Genomic DNA, 7636 nt, shown 5'->3' with positions numbered 1-7636 from the left:
GAGAACAACTAGAAGAAATAAAGGAGTTGCTGACAGAGTATGGAGATATCATTTCAGATAATCTACCTGATGGATTACCCCCTATGAGAAGCATCATTCATTACATGGACTTGGTTCTCTGAGCTAGCTTTCCTAATAAAGCAACACGTCGAATAGCATCGATAGATAATGAAGACCTGAATAGACAAGTGTAGGATTTGTTGAGGAAAGGTTTGATTAGGGAAAGTTTGAGCCCTTGTGCAATGCAAGCAGTGTTAACACATAAGAAGGATGGGCAATGGAGGATGTGTACCAACTCTAGAGAAATAAACAAGATCACAGTGAAGTATATATTTCCTTTTCCTAGGATGGATGACATAAAGGATTATTTGAGAGGAGCCAAATACTACACACAGATAGATTTGAAGAGTAGATATCATCATATCAAAATCAGAGAAGGAGATGAGTGGAAGACAACATTCAAGACACATGAAGGACTGTATGAATCATTGGTGATACCTTTTGGACTGATTATTGCACCAAGTACTTTCATGAGACTGATGAACTCGGTATTGAAGAAATTCTTGGGTAAGTTTGTGATTGTGTATTTGGATGACATTTTGATATTCAGTAAGACCAAGGAAGAATAGATGTTACATTTGAGACAAATTTTGCAGAGGTTGAGAGAAGAAAAGTTGCTGATAAACATTAAGAAGTGTAGTTTCATGAAGGAAGAATTAGTCTATTAAGGATTTGTGATATCTATGGAAGGATTGAAGATGGATCCTGAGAAGGTAAGAGAAATTGTTGAATTTCCTACACTAGAAATCATTGAAGTAAGATCATTTCATGGATTGGCTAGTTTCTACTGGAAGTTTCTCATAAATTTCAGTTTAGTTTGTAGTCATATGATTGAGACAATGAGAAGAGATAGAAATGTATTTCAAGTGGACAACTAGAGGAAATAGGAGCTTTGAATTGTTGAAGCAGAAGGTGACATAGCAGCCTCTGTTGGCTTTACCAGATTTTAGGAAAGCATTTCAAGTAGATTGTGATGCAAGTGGGAATGCAATTGGAGTAGTGTTAAGTCAGGGAGGAAGACCAGTAGCTTATGTCATTGAAAAATTGAATGATGCAAGAAGAAGATATTACACGTATAATGAGGAGTTTTATGCCATAATTCAAGGATTGAAGAAGTGGAGACATTATTTATTTCCTAAGGAGTTTGTGTTGTATATAGATCATCAAGCTTTGCAATATTTGAACAGTCAGAGTAAGTTGAATCAGAAACATACGAGATGGATAAAGTTATTGTAGAGTTGTACCTTTGTGTTATTCATAAAAGTGGAAAGTCAAATAGAGTTGTTGATGCTTTGAGTAGAAGGAGAAATTTGCTAACAGAGAGTGGAAGTATTGGGTTTTGAGGAATTGAATAACTTGTGTAGTCACATAAATCTGTCCATTTTAATTAAATGAATATTTCATATTTATTTGATTAAAAATCCACTAGCCATCAGTTAATTAAATTAATATTTAATTAATTCATCCCCAAACATTCTTCTATTAATTAAATAAATTATTCAATTTATTTTAATTAATTCATTAAATCCAATTCAAATCAATTAAATAAATAAAATCAATTTATTTAATTAAATCCCCCTTTTCCTCTTTTAAATAAATTAACATTTATTTAAATCATTTTAAAAACCCCCCACTTGCATTTTCCTACAAATGCAACTTGCACACATTTTGAAATAAATGAATTTTTATTTCAATAAAATCCTATTTTCCCTCACCCACCAAATCCACTTGCAAAATCTAATCCCCTTCTAGATTCTTCTAACCCCTTCCTAATTAGCCTAATCCATCCCCTAAATATTGTCACATTCATAAGCAAAATGGAGTCACTTCTCAAATGGCCCAAAGTCTTGGATAACCATTGAAGGTTTTCAACCTTCAACCACCAAAAACCCCAAAGTCTTTGAAAACCATTAAAGGCTTCCAACTTTCAACCACTTAATCCACAAAGTCTCCAATAACCATTAATGGTTAACTCAAACCCTCCCACATGGTTAAAAAATTTGTTTTGACTCAACCTCTACCCAACCCAAGGGTCTCATCAGGTCATTAATGCTTTGACCATGATTATCTCTTAATCATTTGCACAAAGGTTTATCCTTGGATTAACTCCTAATCCAGTGGGTAATCCTAACTTAGACTTGACCCTTAGCCTTTAGATAACCATGAGGTCTTCTCAGGCCTTTAATGCCTCCAACCTCTTCTCTCAACCCAATCCTGTGTTGACACTTGTCACTATTTTATTGGTGCAAATTGTGCACATGGATCCCCAACTTTCAAGCTTGACCCTTGATTAAACCTTTCAATCCTGGCCATCCATTGCTCCATTTTTCCTATAAATAGAACCCATTCCTTCATAATCTAGATCCTGAAAACTTGTACGCATCTAAGCTATAGACATTTTAGAGAGCATTTTAGCATAAACAATCTAATCTTTTGTCTTTTGGTTAAAATATATCATTTTAGCATTAAAAATAGCTTTTCATTTCATGTTTGGAGCTATTCTACAAATCTCAATCCTCCATAAGCATCCATAGTGCAAAAAGCTGCTGAGAGCTACACTATTTTGGAACTTGGAGAGGAGAGGAACAAGGGAGAAGGAGCTAATCTCATGCTAAGAGACAGTTGGAGATGTCCCATTGTCTTACTTCTTTAGTTAGATTCATTAGCATGTGTTTTTAGTATCTCTCTTGGAATGCCTTCATTCATGTTTTAGTTTTTGATTGATTAACTCTAACATCTTGTGTGTTTTGTGTTGATTGATCTTAAGCTAACATTGTGCCATTTAGGAGGGCGTCATTTGGTGAACCCGACGTGAACCGAACACGCAACCTTCTGATCATTGTTTTTGAAATTAACATTTTGCTTGTTGAAATTGCCACACAGGTCACGCTTCGGCGCTATTGAACGCGTTTTAGCGCTATTGAAAAAATTTCTTTTAGCGCTATTGACCATAAAATAGCACTATTGAAAATGTTTCAGCGCTATTGACAACATTTCAGCGCTATTGTCACAGTTTCAGCGCTATTGACACACTTCTAGTGCTTTTGTCTTCTCGGGATTTTCTTTTCTTTCAATGCTACTGTTTAAATTAGCGCTTCTGCTCACGCAGACTAGCGCTATTGTATGAATCAGCGCTTCTGCAAAAACACAGAATAGCATTGTTGCGACAGAGTGTCGCCCAAATGGACTTGTAACCCAAAAAAAATCAAAACTTAGGCTTGTGGAAGCCCCCCCCTTTGAGCATTGATTTAATTAACTCGTTTCTTTTCTTTGTGCAGGTTAACAACACAACAAAAATCACAAAAATTTTCATTTAGTGCTTAAAAAGAACTTAAAAACACAAAAAAAAAGAGTTTTTCATTGTTTTCTAGTTAGGACTCATCTTTATTTTTGGGGCTTAAAATCAACAACACAAATTTGATTTCCTTGCATCAATTGGGACCTAAAATTTACAATCCACATTTCAAAAATTTGGTGCAAATAAAACTGACAAACCACTTGTTTTTGATTTATTTTTGACAAACAAATTTTCCTTCAAAGCAAATCGTGTTTTTCATTAAGTTGACCAGGATTTTCAAAATTCTAGATTACAAAACACATTGCCTTCGAAGTTAAAAAGAACACCATGACTGTTGGAGCAACATCTTCAAATAGTTAGATCATATTGCCATGATGGATTAAAAAAGAACAAGTGAATTTCGTGTTTGGCATGCTTGTGCACAAAAGTCAGTCGAGTGGACCTACTTCTAACACACACTATCCTCTCCCTTGGCTCTCGTGGTCCTAGGTGCAAGAGAAAAGTGTTAGTAACACTCAAAATTTTATCTTTTTAAGAGAGGCCTGCCAAGGGATCGATACTCTTGGGAATGACCTCGAGCAGTAAATCCTTCGAGCCGCTATAGAAATCAGGTGAGAGCGAAAGATGTAGCCTTGGGTATAGCTGTTCCTACAGTGTAACTGGCCGAAAGGACAAATGGGCCCCACCACCAGTTACAAGGCTCTTAAGTGAGTCACTGCAGAATGAACTTATGTCCAAAAACATCGAACATGACTAAACACCTTTAAGTAGTAGCCCACCCGTTCTATTGATTGAGGATATTTGAGGTATAATTTAGTGCAAGAGCATAGATGGTTTTGCTCCCAAGATACTCACCATACATATTTCCTTGAGTAGAAACATAGCTTTTTGAAAGGTCACTTGTGGCTTGATAAAAGTGGTGACTCCCAGATCATAGGGATCATCTATTTGTTATGCCCGTGCAAGACTTAGTATATCACATCCTTACCTGCCACGGCGGGATTCATAAGGTATGTAGTACCAAAGTCAAAGAAATATCAAGATGTGGGCTAAATTTATCACAACTGGCCATTTGACCTTAGGGATAAAAAGTGTTTGAAGTGTGTTCATTTTACAGACCTAGTGCAAATTGAGCCGACTTCAGGCTTTGGAAATACACCTTAAAATAAATCTAAAGGAAGGGTCAGAAACAAGTCCAAGGATTGGGTTGATCTAGACCCATACTCATTTGTGCCTTTGAGGCTACAATCTTGTGTTTGTGTGCTTGCTTTGTTTTCTTGTCAAAGAAAAACTAGAAAATCAATCCCAAAAAAAACAAAGTATTCATCCAACATCTGTCAACACAACCAAAAATACCAAAAACAAAGTGCAAACAACACAGAGTCACAAAATTTATGACCATTCTTCACATCTTGCGAAAGAAGAAGTGTCATCAGAATATCACCTTGAAAAAGAGACCACTAAGCTCAAAGGCTTTGATCAAAAGGAGGAAATTCTTCTATCTCAATAGACAAATCTTTGTCTCACATAGAGTCTTTCTACATCGCATGCGTCTATACCTTCAAGGTAAAACAAACGAGTTTGATTCAGAATCATTGAACAGCAGAGCTTTTATGCAATATAGAGCTCTGAGTTATCACAAAAATCAAGGAGGAAAGATTAATCCCAATTTCTTCCCAAACATCTGTATCACCTACAACACAGCTCGAGAAGTGCCACCAACGCCCGAAAGGGAAGAGACAGAGTTTGTCCCATTTGTAACACAAAGTTTTTATTGAAATTGAAAACATTTTCATCCATCATCTCACTCATACATCATCACTTCATCATCAATCCATCCCAAAATTCTCAAAAGCATTAAGAGGTTCTTGTCCCAAATTCTCTTTTTAGATATTGCTTGAAATCAAACATATCACATCACTTTTTAGATTGTTTCTACATCTAGGATAAGCTCATCCTAAGAGACACATCTACGCAAGTTAAAACTAGTTCATGAGTGAATCCTCTCATTACTAGGTAGTTACATCTGTAACACATCTCAGATTTCTCTACACCTTATCACATCCAAACTCCTCAAACAAACAAGCAATTCAAAGAAGGAATTTCGGTTGCATCTACCTTAAAGTTCTAGAGATCCACATACAACACAAATCACCAACCATCAATCTTTCATTTCATCGACAACTCATCATCATCTTCAATCAACTTCAAAAAAAACTTGTAAACAAAATGGCTCAAACCCGATCATGATCAAGGCAACGAGAAATAGAAATTGAGGAAGAAGAGGACAACCTCAATGAATTTCAAGAAGCACTTGGAGGAAATGTGAATGATGAAAACCCAAGTACTCCCACTCCTTCAACAATCGAAAGGGTTTAGCATAACCCTCATTTTAATAGATTATTTGATGAAATATTAAGGAGCAATGTGGATGCTCACTTTTTAAGACTTGCTCAAGAAGGAGCCAAACTCCCCTCGGACTTTGATCTTGCCCAATTAAGACAAGCATCAGAAAGACAAAGTCGCCATGAGGAGGAAAGAGGTAGAAATCACATCAGATATAACATCCCTCGAGGTAACCCACCACCTCCTCCTCAAAATGAAATGGAGATGTTACGGCAACAAGTCGAGAATCTCGCCCAACAACTTCATAGTGGTGTCAAGATTAACCAATTCTCACTTAACGACATCTATCCCTATCCGTTTGATAGGAATCTTTATATGCCACCCTTTCCACGCGGGTTTGAAACACCAAAATTCAAAAAATATAGAGGAAAGGGAGATCCCCGCGATCATGTCCGAGAATTTCATTCCGCTTGTCTCTAAGTCGCATATGAAGACACATACTTAATGCGCCTTTTTCCCCAAAGCTTGGGAGGAACAACCACATCATGGTTTTCCCGACTACCAGGTGGCATAAGAACATTTGAGGAACTCATCCAGAAGTTCCTATCTCATTACTCTTATAATATTGAATGCAACATCACCATGGCTGATCTATGCAACACCAAACAAAAACCAGGTGAATTATTCTCAGTATTCCTGCAACGATGGCACCAAATGTCTAGCAGACGTTCTCTTCAGTTACCTGAATGAGAACTAGTGGAAATTTTCATTTCCAACTTAAACGAAGAAATGGAATTTCACCTGGATGTCAAAGACACAGATTCTTTTAACGATATGATCACCAAAGGTATAAAATGTGAAAGGGCACTTATCAAAAAAGGACTCATCAAAATCTTTAATGAACACAAAGATGGTCCTCGCCCGCGCTTCAATAGCGATAAACCGAACTTCTGGAACAAGAATAAGAATATCGTCAACGATGGAGTTGTGGATGCTCGGACTGTCCAAAATGCACAACCTGTGGTTCGATTTGCAGGACAAAATCCTCCACCTCAAAATAACACAAATGTTCCTCTTAATCAAGGTCGCATCACATCTCATGATGAACCAAGACCTCGTCCACAAAAACAAAAACGCACATACACTCCCTTAGGGGAACCCATTGAAACAGTGATGCGACAACTCATTTCTCAGAATTTAATCACTTTACCTAAGTTATCAAATTATGAGCCTCAAGTCAAACCAGCATGGTGGAGAGATACTGAACACTGTGAGTTCCATCAAGGAAGAGGACATAAGACAAGTAATTGTCACCGATTGAAAGATCTCATTCAAGATCTTATTGATCGAGGAGAAATTGAGATTGAAGGACATGATCCAAAAACAACCAATAATGATCATCAGATGTTCAAGAATCCACTTCCATCGCAAGATCAAAGGGGTCCTTCCACTTCCCGGCGAGGTCCTGATACCACTGATTATACGCAAGCTGCGTATAATTACACTGTCAATCACCTGTATGATGCCAGTGAACAAATTGCAACTATCACCTTCAAAAATCCCACCTCAAATTGCAATGTTGTTACGCGTCGCGGCAAAGTTACCATCAAGGCAGCTCCACAAGGCACCACCTCCATCCCAAAGCAGTACAATCTTGTGGAACAATTAGACAAAACGCCTGCGCTTATATCCATTTTAAAGCTATTACGCTTATCGCCATCTCATAAAACTATCTTGGATCAAGCACTCCAAGAGGCGTCAGTCCCTGCAAACTTAAATACGGACCAGTTTCAAGCCATGGTTGGAAATCTAAAGTCATCACCTTGTCTCACTTTTTCTGAAAGTGACAACTCTTTGTTCCAACAACCTCATAACGCCTCACTACACATTGAAGGCTTTATCAACCAACACAGGATCAAGCGAGTCTTGATA

This window comes from Cryptomeria japonica, chromosome 9 (assembly GCF_030272615.1).
Source record: "Cryptomeria japonica chromosome 9, Sugi_1.0, whole genome shotgun sequence".
Lineage (NCBI taxonomy): Eukaryota > Viridiplantae > Streptophyta > Pinopsida > Cupressales > Cupressaceae > Cryptomeria > Cryptomeria japonica.
This window is presented reverse-complemented; position numbering follows the sequence as displayed.